This window comes from Chiloscyllium plagiosum, unplaced genomic scaffold (assembly GCF_037043375.1).
Source record: "Chiloscyllium plagiosum isolate Xiang-an unplaced genomic scaffold, Cpla_swu_hap1 HiC_scaffold_44, whole genome shotgun sequence".
Taxonomy (NCBI): domain Eukaryota; kingdom Metazoa; phylum Chordata; class Chondrichthyes; order Orectolobiformes; family Hemiscylliidae; genus Chiloscyllium; species Chiloscyllium plagiosum.
The window spans coordinates 7,340,682-7,357,669 of NW_028270182.1; the positions used below are offsets into that span (position 1 = coordinate 7,340,682).

Genomic DNA, 16,988 nt, shown 5'->3' on the forward strand with positions numbered 1-16,988 from the left:
TCCCTCTCTCCCTCTCTCTCTTCCTCTCTCTCTCTCTCTCTCCCTCCTCTCCCTCTCTCTCTTTCTCCCTCTCTCTCTCCCTCCCCCCACTCTCTCTCCCTCTCTCTCTCCCTCTCTCTCCCCCTCTCTCTCTCTCTCCTCTCCCTCTCTCTCTCTCTCTCCTCTCCCTCTCTCTCTTTCTCCCTCTCTCTCTCCCTCCCCCCACTCTCTCTCCCTCTCTCTCTCCCTCCCCCCACTCTCTCTCTCTCTCCCTCTCCCTAATCTCTCTCCCTCCCCCCACTCTCTCTCCCTCTCTCTCTCTCCCTCTCTCTTTCTCCATCCCTCTCTCTCTCCCTCTCTCTCCCTCTCTCTCTTTCTCCCTCCCCCTCTCTCTCCCTCTCTCTCCCCCTCTCTCTCTCTCTCTCCCCCCACTCTCTCTCCCTCTCTCTCTCCCTCTCTCTCTCTCTCTCCCCCCACTCTCTCTCCCTCTCTCTCTCCCCCCACTCTCTCTCACTCTCCCTCCCCCCACTCTCTCTCCCTCTCGCTCTCTCTCTCTCTCCCTCTCCCTCCCTGTCTCTCTCTCCCTCTCGCTCTCTCTCTCTCTCCCTCTCCCTCCCTGTCGATCCTCTCTGCTCCTTAAACCCCACCTTGCTGACGGAGTGTCCTCCCTCCCATCGGGGCCAGAACATCCTGTCAACACCTGACCCTACCCACCCCTTCTGCACCAAGGAAGCTGTTTCACCGAGTCGGAGAGGGGTGGGGCATGGGGGAAGGAGAAACCGGGAGGGAGATCTGGCCCTCGCCTCAGGGACCCGCCTGGCAAGAATGCCAAGTTTTGTGCAGGCGCGAGAATGGGCAGCTCCGGGTGGGTGTGTGGGGGAGGGGAGGAGGGGCTATGATTGATGGCCGGGTTGTCCCTGATTGGCCGCACGGGTAGTGGCGGTCTGCCCGCCCTCCTGGGTTTCTTCAGTGGAGGCCCATGGGAAGGGATTGAAGACGGTCCCCTTGGCCCTACCGTGACCCGGGAGCGTACATCAGGGTGCTGCCCGGGAGGAGGAGGAGCGCTGGAGTGGGGTGGGGTGTGGGGCACTGTGAGCCAGGGAGGGGGCGCCATCTCCAGGTTCGCTTACTCTCCAAACGAGGTGAGGACCCCTGGGCCGAAGGTACTTGAGTAACACCCTCCAGAGTAGGCCTCCTCTGTCCAATTCTTCTCAACGTAGTCCACAGGCTGGAGAGAAAGGAAATGGTCAGGGGTCAGGGGTCGGAGGCCAAAGACATGGCGCGGGCCTCTGGCCATCTCGAGAAAAAGTGCCTCCCCCCCACCCTCACCCTCCCTGCTGTCCCACGTCCACCATCCCCCACTCCACCCACTCATCAGGCCTCCTCTCCAATCAGATAGCTCCCTCTGCCATCGTCTGATGCTCAAATTGACGGGTCACCCTCCCACCACCTCATATTGAGTCATCTCCCCTCCTCCTCCGTCTCCCTCTACCCACTTCCCCCCCGGTGAGGGTTTGGTTGATCTCCCCACCCCACCACCCTCAGAAGAGACGCAAAACATTGGGTGTCCCCGAGAAGGAGTTGGGTGGAGCTCTTTGGGACAAAGGGGATTGAAACTGTGGGGGGGGGGGGGGGGGTGGGTGAAAGTGGGAACAGGTTGGGAAGGGGCCCCTCCCCCCCCCCCACCGTGATTGTATTGAACGGTGGGGCAGGCAGGAGGGGCCGAATGGTCTGCTCCTGCTTTCTGCATGTCTTGAATCGCAGGCACCTCACCCGCTGGCTCCATTCCACCTTCCCCCCTCATCTCTCAACACTCCCACACCTCTTCAACACCTCCACCAGATCAGATTAGATCACCTACAGTGTGGAAACAGGCCATTCAGCCCAACAGGTCCACCCAGACCCATTCTCCTAGGACTTACCATTTACCCCTGACTAATGCACCTCACTGATACATCCCTGGGTACTATGGGACAATTTAGCACGGCAAACCACCCTGACCTGCACATCCTGGGCACTATGGGACAATTTATAACGGCCAATCCACCCTAACCTGCACATCCCTGGGCACTATGGGACAATTTAGCACGAGCTGAAAATGTGTTGCTGGAAAAGCGCAGCAGGTCAGGCAGCATGAGAATCGATGTTTCGGGCATGAGCCCTTCTTCAGGAATCCACCCTAACCTGCACACCTTTGGACTGTGGGAGGAAACCGGAGCACTGGAGAAAATCCACGCAGACACAGGGAGAATATGCAAACTCCACACAGACAGTCGCCCGAGGCTGGAATCAAATCTGGGACCCTGGTTTTGTGAGATAGCAGTGCTAACCACTGAGCTACCGTGACACTGAGACTCCGCTCCATTTCTTCAACTCCATTAGAGTGGACTCAGCCTTCTAGAATAGGTGTTCCCTGATTGTTCAATCAGGGAGCCTGGCTGACAGAGACAGGGGTCTCAGGGAGTTGAGGGAGCTGGGTCAATGTCAAGGACTCTCCCTGTGTCAGTAAAGGGTGACGGGATCTGTCGAATCATTTTACCCCATTCCCCCCCCCTTCCTCCTGGCTCACCCACACCGTGCCCCCCCCCCAACCTTGCGTCCCCTCCTATCCCCCCAAATCCCGACTCTCTCATCCTCTCACCCCTCTTACGCCAATTCCAACACTACCAGCATGCACCCTCCCGCGTTGACCCGCCAACCCCAACACCGCAGATCTCACCCCCTCACTTGCCCCACATTGGACCCAAACCTCCACCCTCCATTGCTCTCAATCTCCTATTGGCTTAGCCTGGGGTGGACGGAAGGAATTCTGGGAGGTGGCAGAATTAAACCATCAGCTACTCACGTGCAAGAACTCCTCCATCTTAAATATTCGGGCATAATGTTGACATACACTGGCCTTCCTGGGAACAGAGGGAACGGGGGTGGGGGAAGGAGAGGTAAATACAAAAAAAAAGGAAGATTTCCAAATAAAAATTTATTTTTCGGTTCGAGCAATCTGTGCGCTTTTACAATCCTTGCAACCCTTTGTATTCTGCTGGATACCCCCGAGACTCTATATCTTGCTGTCCACCCTAAATTGCCCCCGAATTGCTCCTTCGGCCATTTAAAGGGTATTGAGGCATTGCCCACATTGGCCGCGGTCTGGAGTCACTTATAAGTGACGGCCGAGTGGCACTATTGCAAGACTGTTAGTCCAAAGATGTGGCTAACATGCTGGGGTTTCAATCCTGGCACAGCTGAATTTGAATTCAATAGTTATCTCAATACTTTCATCTTGAATTAAATAATTATCTTAAAGAATGATAATTATTGTCTGGAGAGATTTCCAAAGGTTGTTGCCTGGGCTGGAGCGATTCCAGTGGATGAGGAGAGATTCCTATGAGAATCCTGCAGTGCGGAAGCAGAGCCTTCGGCCCAACAAGTCCATACCGACCCTACAAAGACTAAATCCCCAGACCCATTCCTCCCACATTTACCCTGACTAATGCACCTAATATTATGGACAATTTAGCATGGCCAATCCACCCTAATCTGCACATCCCTGGGCACTATGGGACATTTAGCACAGTCAATCCACCCTAACCTCACATCCCTGGGCACTATGGGACAATTTAGCACGGCCAATCCACCCTAACCTGCACATCCCTGGGCACTATGGGACAATTTAGCACGGCCAATCCACCCTAACCTGCACATCCCTGGGCACTATGGGACAATTTAACATGGCCAATCCACCTAACCTGCACATCCCTGGGCACTATGGGACAATTTAGCACGGCCTATCCACCCTAACCTGCACATCCCTGGGCACTATGGGACAAATTAACATGGCCAACCCCCCTAACCTGCACATCCCTGGGCACTATGGGACAATTTAGCACGGCCAATCCACCCTAACCTGCACATCCCTGGGCACTATGGGACCATTTAGCACGGCCAATCCACCCTAACCTGCACATCCCTGGGCACTATGGGACAATTTAGCACGGCCAATCCACCCTAACCTGCACATCCCTGGGCACTATGGGACAATTTAGCACAGTCAATCCACCCTAACCTCACATCCCTGGACTGTGGGAGGAAACTGGAGACCTGGGTTGTTCTCCTGAGAGCAGGAGAGATTGAGAGAGGAGACGATCGAGGTGGATAAAATGATGTGGGGCAGAGAGATACAGAAGAAATGTTTCCTGTTGATCAATGACCCGGTTGTGTGGAGGTGGGGGCATAGATTGCAGACAATGGGTAGGGAGGTCTGAGGGGATGTGAGGGACAAATCATTCTGCCTGAGGTGGCGGGAAATCCGGGAGATCTGCCTCCGAGAGTGGAGACCGAAAGCCTCAAGAAATATTCCGGTGGGCACTTGTGATACCTGAGGTGAATGGGGCAAATGTTCGAAAATGCTGTTGCCTGGCACGGAGATGATGGGCCGAAGGGCTGTAACTTGTGCTGTCGACTTCGACAACTCTATGACAACAGTTTCCGGGTCATCATTAGAATCGTAGAGATGTACAGCATGGAAACAGACCCTTCGGCCCAACCCGTCCATGCGACCAGATATCCCAACCCAATCTAGTCCCACCTGCCAGCACCCGGCCCATATCCCTCCAACCCTTCCTATTCATATACCCATCCAAATGCCTCTTAAATGTTGTAATTGTACCAGCCTCCACCACTTCTCTGGCAACTCATTCCATACACTTACCACCCTCTGTGTGAAAAAGTTGCCCCTTAGGTCTCTTTTATATCTTTCCCCTCTCACCCTAAACCGATGCCCTCTAGTTCTGCATTCCCCGATTCCAGGAAAAGACTTTGTCTATTTACCCTATCCATGCCCCTTATAATTTTGTAAACCTCTATAAGGTCACCCCTCAGCCTCCGCGCTCCAGGAAAACAGCCCCAGCCTGTTCAGCCTGTCCTATAGATCAAACCCTCCAACCATGGCTATAGAGAGAGGTTGAACAGGCTGGGGCTGTTTTCCCTGGAGCGTCAGAGGCTGAGGGGTGACCTTATAGAGGTTTACAAAATTATGAGGGGCATGGATAGGGTTAAATAGGCAAAGGGCTTTTCCCTGGGTTGGAAGATATAAAAAAGACTTAAGGGGAACCTTTTCACCCAGAGGGTGGTATGTGTATGGGAATGAGATGCCATAGGAAGTGGTGGAGGCTGGTACAATTGCAACCATTGAAGAGGCATTTGGATGAGTATATGAATAGGAAGGTTTGAGGAATAGGGGCTGAGTGCTGGCAAATGGGAGCAGATTAGGTTAGGATATCTGATCAGCATGGACGGGTTGGGCCGAAGGTCTGTTTCCACGCTGTAGGACTCTGAGTTTGTTCTGTTGTGATGAACCCTGAACTGTTCGGACTGAAAGAGGCGATCCTGTCCATCTTCAGGGGGCGACGACAAACATCACACACCCCCTCGCCTCAGAAAATACCCCCCCCCCCCCCCCCCCCACTGAGGGCACACTTACCCTTCTCCTTCCAGAAGGCTCTCTTGTAAAAGATGACAGAGCCCATCGGCATTCGGTTAATCAGGAGCCTCTTCAGAGTGGCAAAGGGGGATGGAAGTGAATCGTTGGCAAGATGGCGTGAGGGATGGCCGAGATAGCGTAGAGTCCCTGGGGAGAGGGTGGGGAGGTCACAGAGACGAGGGAGGATGGAGAAAAGAGGACAGAGTGAAAATTGAGAGGCTGAACCCGAGGCGCTTAATAGAACCATCTCACACTCCCGCACCACAGAGAATACGCCCCCCCACTCACAACACACTCAAACAATTCCATTGACACTCCGCCCCCCACACCTGGACACATTGCAAGACTCAAGGCGAACAAGCCCTGCATTGTTTCTAGCGCCGTTCAGGTCGCGAGCTAAAGAGGTGTGAACAAACATTTCTGTAACCAGTCCAATATAGTCGTCACAAGTGCCCTGTGTTACTGACTGTATCCCTACTGATGTTACTCCAGCTCCCTCACACTCACTCAGTAACCCCTCTCCCCCCCCAGTGCCCTGTGTTACTGACTGTATCTGTCCTGATGTTACTCCAGCTCCCCACACTGTCACTCAGTAACCCCACTCCCCCTCAGTGCCCTGTGTTACTGACTGTACCTCTACTGATGTTACTCCAGCTCCCTCACACTGTCACTCAGTAACCCCTCTCCCCCCAGTGCCCTGTGTTACTGACTGTATCTGTCCTGATGTTACTCCAGCTCCCCCACACTGGTCACTCAGTAACCCCACTCCCCATCAGTGCCCTGTGTTACTGACTGTACCTCTACTGATGTTACTCCAGCTCCTCACACTGTCACTCAGTAACCCCTCTCCCTCCCCAGTGTCCTGCGTTACTGACTGTATCTCTACTGATGTTAATCAGCTCCCTCACACTGTCACTCAGTACCCCTCTCCCACCCCAGTGCCCTGTGTTACTGACTGTATCTCTACTGATGTTACTCCAGCTCCCTCACACTGTCACTCAGTAACCCCACTCCCCCCCAAGTGCCCTGTGTTACTGACTGTATCCCAACTGATGTTACTCCAGCTCCTCACACTGTCACTCAGTAACCCCTCTCCCACCCCAGTGCCCTGTGTTACTGACTGTATCCTACTGATGTTAATCCAGCTCCCTCACACTGTCACCCAGTAACCCCCTCTCCCCCCAGCACCCTGTATCACTGACTGTATCTCTACTGATGTTAATCCAGCTCCCTCACACTGTCACCCAGTAACCCCTCTCCCCCCAGCACCCTGTATCACTGACTGTATCTCTACTGATGTTACTCCAGTTCCCTCACACTGTCACTCAGTAACCCATCTCCCCCCCAGTGCCGATGTTACTGACTGTATCTGTACTGTTACTCCAGCTCCCTCACACTGTCACTCAGTAACCCCTCTACCCCCCAGTTGCCATGTGTTACTGACTATATCTCCAATGATGTTACTCCAGCTCCCTCACACTGTCATTCAGTAACCCTCTCCCACCCAGTGCCCTGTGTTACTGACTGTATCTCTACTGATGTTACTCCAGCTCCCTCACACTGTCACTCAGTAACCCCTCTCCCCCCCCCCAGTGCCCTGTGTTACTGACTGTATCTGTCCTGATGTTACTCCAGCTCCCCCACACTGTCACTCAGTAACACCCTCCTCCCACCCCAGTGCCCTGTGTTACTGACTGAATCCCTACTGATGTTACTCCAGCTCCCCTCACACTGTCACTCAGTTACCCCACTCCCCCTCAGTGCCCTGTGTTACTGACTGTATCTCTACTGATGTTACTCCAGCTCCCTCACACTGTCACTCAGTAACCCCTCTCCCACCCCAGTGCCCTGTGTTATTGACTGTATCTCTACTGATGTTACTCCAGCTCCCTCACACTGTCACTCAGTTACCCCACTCCCCCTCAGTGCCCTGTGTTACTGACTGTATCTCTACTGATGTTACTCCAGCTCCCTCACACTGTCACTCAGTAACCCCTCTCCCACCCCAGTGCCCTGTGTTACTGACTGTATCTGTCCTGATGTTACTCCAGCTCCCTCACACTGTCACTCAGTAACCCCTCTCCCACCCCAGTGCCCTGTGTTATTGACTGTATCCCTACTGATGTTACTCCAGCTCCCTCACACTGTCACTCAGTAACCCCACTCCCCCCCAAGTGCCATGTGTTACTGACTGTATCCCAACTGATGTTACTCCCAGCTCCCTCACACTGTCACTCAGTAACCCCTCTCCCACCCCAGTGCCCTGTGTTATTGACTGTATCTCTACTGATGTTACTCCAGCTACCTCACACTGTCACTCAGTAACCCCTCTCCCACCCCAGTGCCCTGTGTTACTGACTGTATCCCTACTGATGTTAATCCAGCACCCTCACACTGTCACTCAGTAACCCCTCTCCCCCCAGCACCCTGTATTACTGACTGTATCTCTACTGATGTTAATCCAGCTCCCTCACACTGTCACTCAGTAACGCCTCTCCCCCCAGCGCCCTGTGTTACTGACTGTATCTCTACTGATGTTAATCCAGTTCCCTCACACTGTCACTCAGTAACCCCTCTCCCACCCCAGTGCCCTGTGTTACTGACTGTATTTCTGCTGATGTTAATCCAGCTCCCTCACACTGTCACTCAGTAACCCCTCTTCCCCCCAGTGCCCTGTGTTACTGACTGTATCTGTCCTGATGTTACTCCAGCTCCCTCACACTGTCACTCAGTAACCCCTCTCCCCCCCCCAGTGCCCTGTGTTACTGACTGTATCTGTCCTGATGTTACTCCAGCTCCCCCATACGGTCACTCAGTAACCTCTTTGCCCCCCCCCAGTGCCCTGTGTTACTGACTGTATCTGTCCTGATGTTACTCCAGCTCCCTCACACTGTCACTCAGTAACCTCTTTGCCCCCCCCAGTGCCCTGTGTTACTGACTGTATCTCCAATGATGTTACTCCAGCTCCCTCACCCTGTCATTCAGTAACCCCTCTCCCCCCCAGTGCCCTGTGTTACTGACTGTATCTGTCCTGATGTTACTCCAGCTCCCTCACACTGTCACTCAGTAACCCCTCTCCCCCCCCCCCAGTGCCCTGTGTTACTGACTGTATCTGTCCTGATGTTACTCCAGCTCCCCCACACTGTCACTCAGTAACCTCTTTGCCCCTTCCAGTGCCCTGTGTTACTGACTGTATCTCCAATGATGTTACTCCAGCTCCCTCACACTGTCATTCAGTAACCCCTCTCCCCCCCTCCAGTGCCCTGTGTTACTGACTGTAACTGTCCTGATGTTACTCCAGCTCCCCCACACAGTCACTCAGTAACCCCTCTCCCACCCCAGTGCCCTGTGTTACTGACTGTATCCCTACTGATGTTACTCCAGCTCCCTCACACTGTCACTCAGTTACCCCACTCCCCCTCAGTGCCCTGTGTTACTGACTGTATCTCTACTGATGTTACTCCAGCTCCCCCACACTGTCACTCAGTAACCCCTCTCCCACCCCAGTGCCCTGTGTTACTGACTGTATCCCTACTGATGTTAATCCAGCTCCCTCACACTGTCACTCAGTTACCCCACTCCCCCTCAGTGCCCTGTGTTACTGACTGTATCTCTACTGATGTTACTCCAGCTCCCTCACACTGTCACTCAGTAACCCCTCTCCCTCCCCAGTGTCCTGTGTTACTGACTGTATCTCTACTGATGTTAATCCAGCTCCCTCACACTGTCCCTCAGTAACCCCTCTCCCCCCCAGTGCCCTGTGTTACTGACTGTATCTGTCCTGATGTTACTCCAGCTCCCTCACACTGTCACTCAGTAACCCCTCTCCCCCCCCCCCCCCCCAGTGCCCTGTGTTACTGACTGTATCTGTCCTGATGTTAATCCAGCTCCCTCACACTGTCATTCAGTAACCCCTCTCCCCCCTCCCAGTGCCCTGTGTTACTGACTGTATCTGTCCTGTTGTTACTCCAGCTCCCCCACACTGTCACTCAGTAACCCCACTCCCCCTCAGTGCCCTGTGTTACTGACTGTATCTGTCCTGATGTTACTCCAGCTCCCCCACACTGTCACTCAGTAACCACTCTCCCACCCCAGTGCCCTGTGTTACTGACTGTATCCCTACTGATGTTACTCCAGCTCCCTCACACTGTCACTCAGTAACCCCTCTTCCCCCCAGTGCCCTGTGTTACTGACTGTATCTGTCCTGATGTTACTCCAGCTCCCTCACACTGTCACTCAGTAACCCCTCTCCCCCCCCCCAGTGCCCTGTGTTACTGACTGTATCTGTCCTGATGTTACTCCAGCTCCCCCACACTGTCACTCAGTAACCTCTTTGCCCCTTCCAGTGCCCTGTGTTACTGACTGTATCTCCAATGATGTTACTCCAGCTCCCTCACACTGTCATTCAGTAACCCCTCTCCCCCCCTCCAGTGCCCTGTGTTACTGACTGTAACTGTCCTGATGTTACTCCAGCTCCCCCACACAGTCACTCAGTAACCCCTCTCCCACCCCAGTGCCCTGTGTTACTGACTGTATCCCTACTGATGTTAATCCAGCTCCCTCACACTGTCACTCAGTTACCCCACTCCCCCTCAGTGCCCTGTGTTACTGACTGTATCTCTACTGATGTTACTCCAGCTCCCTCACACTGTCACTCAGTAACCCCTCTCCCTCCCCAGTGTCCTGTGTTACTGACTGTATCTCTACTGATGTTAATCCAGCTCCCTCACACAGTCCCTCAGTAACCCCTCTCCCCCCCAGTGCCCTGTGTTACTGACTGTATCTGTCCTGATGTTACTCCAGCTCCCTCACACTGTCACTCAGTAACCCCTCTCCCCCCCCCCCCCCCCAGTGCCCTGTGTTACTGACTGTATCTGTCCTGATGTTACTCCAGCTCCCTCACACTGTCATTCAGTAACCCCTCTCCCCCCTCCCAGTGCCCTGTGTTACTGACTGTATCTGTCCTGATGTTACTCCAGCTCCCCCACACTGTCACTCAGTAACCCCACTCCCCCTCAGTGCCCTGTGTTACTGACTGTATCTGTCCTGATGTTACTCCAGCTCCCCCACACTGTCACTCAGTAACCACTCTCCCACCCCAGTGCCCTGTGTTACTGACTGTATCCCTACTGATGTTACTCCAGCTCCCTCACACTGTCACTCAGTTACCCCACTCCCCCTCAGTGCCCTGTGTTACTGACTGTATCTCTACTGATGTTACTCCAGCTCCCCCACACTGTCACTCAGTAACCACTCTCCCACCCCAGTGCCCTGTGTTACTGACTGTATCCCTACTGATGTTACTCCAGCTCCCCCACACTGTCACTCAGTAACCCCACTCCCCCTCAGTGCCCTGTGTTACTGACTGTATCTGTCCTGATGTTACTCCAGCTCCCCCACACTGTCACTCAGTAACCACTCTCCCACCCCAGTGCCCTGTGTTACTGACTGTATCCCTACTGATGTTACTCCAGCTCCCTCACACTGTCACTCAGTAACCCCTCTTCCCCCCAGTGCCCTGTGTTACTGACTGTATCTGTCCTGATGTTACTCCAGCTCCCTCACACTGTCACTCAGTAACCCCTCTCCCCCCCCCCAGTGCCCTGTGTTACTGACTGTATCCCTACTGATGTTACTCCAGCTCCCCCACACTGTCACTCAGTAACCCCTCTCCCACCCCAGTGCCCTGTGTTACTGACTGTATCTCTACTGATGTTAATCCAGCTCCCTCACACTGTCAATCAGTAACGCCTCTCCCCCCAGCGCCCTGTGTTACTGACTGTATGTCTGCTGATGTTACTCCAGTTCCCTCACACTGTCACTCAGTAACCCCTCTCCCCCCCAGTGCCCGATGTTACTGACTGTATCTGTACTGTTACTCCAGCTCCCTCACACTGTCCCTCAGTTACCCCTCTACCCCCCAGTGCCATGTGCTACTGACTGTATCCCTACTGATGTTACTCCAGCTCCCTCACACTGTCACTCAGTAACCCCTCTCCCCCCCCCCAGTGCCCTGTGTTACTGACTGTATCTGTCCTGATGTTACTCCAGCTCCCCCACACTGTCACTCAGTAACCTCTTTGCCCCTTCCAGTACCCTGTGTTACTGACTGTATCTCCAATGATGTTACTCCAGCTCCCTCACACTGTCATTCAGTAACCCCTCTCCCCCCCTCCAGTGCCCTGTGTTACTGACTGTAACTGTCCTGATGTTACTCCAGCTCCCCCACACAGTCACTCAGTAACCCCTCTCCCACCCCAGTGCCCTGTGTTACTGACTGTATCCCTACTGATGTTACTCCAGCTCCCTCACACTGTCACTCAGTTACCCCACTCCCCCTCAGTGCCCTGTGTTACTGACTGTATCTCTACTGATGTTACTCCAGCTCCCCCACACTGTCACTCAGTAACCCCTCTCCCACCCCAGTGCCCTGTGTTACTGACTGTATCCCTACTGATGTTAATCCAGCTCCCTCACACTGTCACTCAGTTACCCCACTCCCCCTCAGTGCCCTGTGTTACTGACTGTATCTCTACTGATGTTACTCCAGCTCCCTCACACTGTCACTCAGTAACCCCTCTCCCTCCCCAGTGTCCTGTGTTACTGACTGTATCTCTACTGATGTTAATCCAGCTCCCTCACACTGTCACTCAGTAACCCCTCTCCCCCCACAGTGCCCTGTGTTACTGACTGTATCTGTCCTGATGTTACTCCAGCTCCCTCACACTGTCACTCAGTAACCCCTCTCCCCCCCCCAGTGCCCTGAGTTACTGACTGTATCTGTCCTGATGTTACTCCAGCTCCCTCACACTGTCACTCAGTAACCCCTCTCCCCCCAGTGCCCTGTGTTACTGACTGTATCCCTACTGATGTTACTCCAGCTCCCTCACACTGTCATTCAGTAACCCCTCTCTCACCCCAGTGCCCTGTGTTACTGACTGTATCTGTCCTGATGTTACTCCAGCTCCCTCACACTGTCACTCAGTAACCCCACTCCTCCCCAGTGCCCTGTGTTACTGGGGGGAGGAGGGGGGAGGAGAGGTGACTCCCTCCCTGTCTCTCCTCACCTCGAAGCTCTGACCGTCCTCGCTGATAACCCTCACGTGTTCGGCGCCTTGTTCCACTCTGAGCACCGGCGTTCCCAGCCGGATCCGTTCCTTCCCAATCCTCTCCGAGAGCGTTTCGCTGACGGCCTGCGCTCCCGCCTCAAACTTCCGTTCCTGTTGACCGGAGAGAGGCAGGTCACACCGTCACACAGCACCGAAACAGGCTGTTTGGCCCATCTCCTCCATGCTGACCAGAAATCCCCCATTCATCTAGTCCCTCCTGCCAGCACCCGGCCCATATCCCTCCAAACCCTTCCTATTCATATTCCCATCCAGATGCCTTTTAAATGTTGTAATTGTACCAGACTCCACCACATCCTCTGGCAGCTCATTCCATACACGTACCACCTTCTGTGTGAAAAAGTTGCCCCTTAGGTCCCTTTCCCCTCTCACCCTAATCCTATACCCCTCTAGTTTTGGGCTCCCCCTACCCTGGGGAAGAGACCTTGTCGATACGCCTTGGTATCTGCCCAGTGGTGTTATTGCTGGACTGTTCCTCTGGTGACCCAGCTAATGTTCTGGGTTCCGATACCACCCCAGCACATGCTGAGATTTCAATGTAACAGAGAATCTCCTAATCCATCGTCACGTCAAATCCCATTTGGCTCATCAGGGAAGGAAACCGCCATCTTTACCCAGTCTGGACTTCACGGGACTCCAGGCCCCCACAGCCAATGGGGTGGTGAGATTGGGGAATCCCGCATTTGCTGTCCCTTCCCTAATGACACCTTGACCTTGAGGGGTCCCTTACAAGGGGGAGGGTGGAGAGTCAACCCCACTGGCTGTGAGTCTGGAGTCACCTGGCGGCCAGACCAGGTCCCCACAGCCAATGGGGTTGGCTCCCAATGCCCACTGGGCGCCAGGGGGGAGTGGGAGGTGAAGTGGGGGGAGGTGGGTGTAGCGGGAAATAAATGCTGGGTCCGGCTTTTGACACTCACTTTTGGGGGTAAGTGACGAAAATCAGGAACGAGGGAGATTTTGGCCAAGGAAGCACTGAATGTTGGGAAACGGCAGACCGTCTCCCATGTTGGATTGGACGCCGACAGTAAGGCGACCGGTTTATAAAATCGCAAAAGGGGCCTTTTACGTTTTAATCACACACAGGATGAGGGTGTCGCTGAACACCCCCAGTGTTCATTGCTCATTGCCAATTGCCCCCAGTCCCACTGCCCCACAAGAGAGCAGTTCAGAGTCAACCCCATTGGCTGTGGGCATCTGGGTAAGGCTGGAAGATTTCACCCCCACCCCTTCCCCCCACCCACACCCCCCACCCTAAAGGGGTATTTATCATTCTGGATGGGGGAGTTGGGAGTGGCGGGGGCAACAGCTGAGCTACCTTTTCAGGGCCCAATGTTCCACCCACACACCCCCCCTCCCCCAATCAAATTCAACTGGCTCGAGTAGGGAATCGAACCCTTGCGCCCCGCTCCCTCTCCTCCCGGGATAATCCAGCGCTTTCCGATGGTCATTCCCATTGTCTCCCTGCCCTTGTCCTATCCTCAGGCCAGTCTGGCCTCTGCAGTGGGCTAGTATGAAGGGCAGAGGGCTAAATGACCCCCTCCCACACACCATCCCCCCTTCGGTATGGTTTCTAGGATCCCTGGTAAGTCGTCCTCTGCTGGGTCTGGCCTGGAATTGTTCCATTGGCCAAGAAACGTCAAACATGAACAGCCGCTAGGGTTGATGGGTCTGGGAGCAGACTCCATCCACAGCTAGGCTTCTGCCTCTGAGAGCAGAGAGCTGCAGAAGTTTCTGGAAAATGTCAGGCCCACACACACACACACTCTCTCTCTCACACACACACACACACGTACATAGTCTCTCATACACACACTCTCTCTCACACAAACTCTGTCTTACACACACTCTATTTCACACACACACACACACTCACAGGTACACAGGCTCTCTCTCTCTCTCACACACACACACTCTGTCACACACACACTTTGTCTCTCAAACACAGACACACTCTCCTTCACACACACTCTCTCTCACACACACTCTCACACACACTATCTCACACTCATACACACTCTCTTATTCATACACACACTCTCTCACTCACACACACACAAACACACACACTCTCTCTCTCACACTCACAATCTCTCTCTCACAAACACTGACACACCCTTTCTCTCTCTCACCACACACTCAGTCTCTCTCACAAACACACTCACTCACTCACACACACACTCTCTCTGTCTCTCTCTCTCTCTCACACACACACACTCTGTCTCTCTCTCACACACACACAGTCTCTCTCTCTCACACACACATACACTCTGTCTCTCTCTCTCTTTCACACACAGTCTCTCTCTCACACACACACTGTCTCTCTCTCTCTCTCACACACTCTCTCTCTCACACACAGTCTCTCTCTCACACACACTGTCTCTCTCTCACGGTCTCTCTCTCTCACACACACTGTCTCTCTCTCTCTCACACACACTGTCTCTCTCACACACACACACTGTCTCTCTCTCTCTCACACACACACTGTCTCTCTCTCACACACACACACACTGTCTCTCTCTCTCTCACACACACTCTGTCTCTCTCACACACACTCTCACACACACAGTCTCTCTCTCACACACACACTCTCTCACACCCACACAGTCTCTCTCTCACACACACTCTCTCACACACACACAGTCTCTCTCTCTCACACACACACACTCTCTCACACACACGGTCTCTCTCTCACACACACTGTCTCTCTCTCACACAGTATCTCACACTCGCACACACTCACACACACACAGTCTCTCTCACACACAGTCTCTCTCACACACACTCTCACACACACACAGTCTCTCTCTCACACACACACAGTCTCTCTCTCACACACACACAGTCTCTCTCACAGACACACTCTCTCACACACACACACACACTCTCTCACACACACACTCTCTCTCTCACACACACACTCTCTCTCTCTCTCACACACACACACTCTCTCTCTCTCACACACACACACATTCTCTCAGAACAATGAGAATAAAATGTTGTGTTTTGTTTGTCAATGGGATGGAACTGGCACGTGTTCTGAGTGAGAGAGATTGATCGAACCGAATCGAGAGTTCATGTGGGGACCACTTGGAGAATGAGCTGGGGGCCTTGATGAAGACCCTCTCCCCCTACCCACTGAGACACCAAAACAGAGCCTGCTCCCCACCTGGGCACCTCCAGAAATGTTAGTGATCCGTTCGATTCCGTTGCCACACGTTATCACCCAGAGAAGGGACAGAGCGGAAATCTCATGGGCCTCCACACAGAACACCGAGCGGATAAAAATATTCAGGAGATTCCGGGTGGACCTGGTTGGGCAGGGGGGAAGCAAGCAACAGGATTAACTGAGAGAGAGCCAGGCACTGCCTGAGGCTCAGACACACAATAATACTCTCACACTTACTCACTCACTCTCAGTTACTCACACACACTCACTGACACACACACCAACCCCCTCACTCACACACCAACCGTCTCACTCACACACACACACCAAACCCCTCACTCACTCATTCACCAACCCCCTCACTCTCACTCACCAACCCCCTCACTCACACTCACACACCAACCCCCTCACTCACCAACCCCCTCACTCACACACACCAACCCCCTCACTCACACTCACACACCAACCGCCTCACTCACTCATTCACCAACCCCCTCACTCTCACTCACCAACCCCCTCACTCACACTCACACACCAAACCCCTCACTCACCAACCCCCTCACTCACACACACCAACCCCCTCACTCACACTCACACACCAACCGCCTCACTCACACACCAACCGCCTCACTCACACACACACACCAAACCCCTCACTCACTCATTCACTAACCCCCTCACTCTCACTCACCAACCCCCTCACTCACACACACACACCAAACCCCTCACTCACCAACCCCCTCACTCACACACACCAACCCCCTCACTCACACTCACACACCAACCCCCTCACTCACACTCACACACCAACCGCCTCACTCACACACACACACCAAACCCCTCACTCACACACTCACCAACCCCCTCACTCTCACTCACCAACCGCCTCACTCTCACTCACACACCAACCGCCTCACTCACACACACACACCAAACCCCTCACTCACTCACCAACCCCCTCACTCTCACTCACCAACCCCCTCACTCACACACACACACCAAACCCCTCACTCACCAACCCCCTCACTCTCACTCACCAACCCCCTCACTCACACACACACACCAAACCCCACACTCACACTCACACACCAACCGCCTCACTCACACACACACACCAACCCCCTCACTCACACACACACTCACACACCAACCCCCTCACTCTCACTCACCAACCCCTTCACTCACTCACCAACCAACCCCCTCACTCAAACACCAACCCCCACACTCACACACACACCAA

The 16,988-nt window shown here is 53.9% G+C and overlaps 1 pseudogene across 1 annotated transcript in view; it reads right to left on the reverse strand.

Moving 5' to 3' along the window:
• Positions 1-990: 990 nt before the first annotated feature.
• The window catches only part of LOC122545949 (amine oxidase [flavin-containing] A-like), a 44,900-nt pseudogene continuing 28,902 nt past the window's right edge, over positions 991-16,988 (reverse strand). Inside the window, exons 6-10 of the transcript XR_015754343.1 lie at positions 15,749-15,890; positions 12,523-12,675; positions 5,456-5,602; positions 2,825-2,882; positions 991-1,207 (exon numbers count right to left, since the gene is read on the reverse strand). The product of XR_015754343.1 is annotated as an amine oxidase [flavin-containing] A-like (transcript). The remainder of the gene's footprint in view (positions 1,208-2,824; positions 2,883-5,455; positions 5,603-12,522; positions 12,676-15,748; positions 15,891-16,988) is intronic.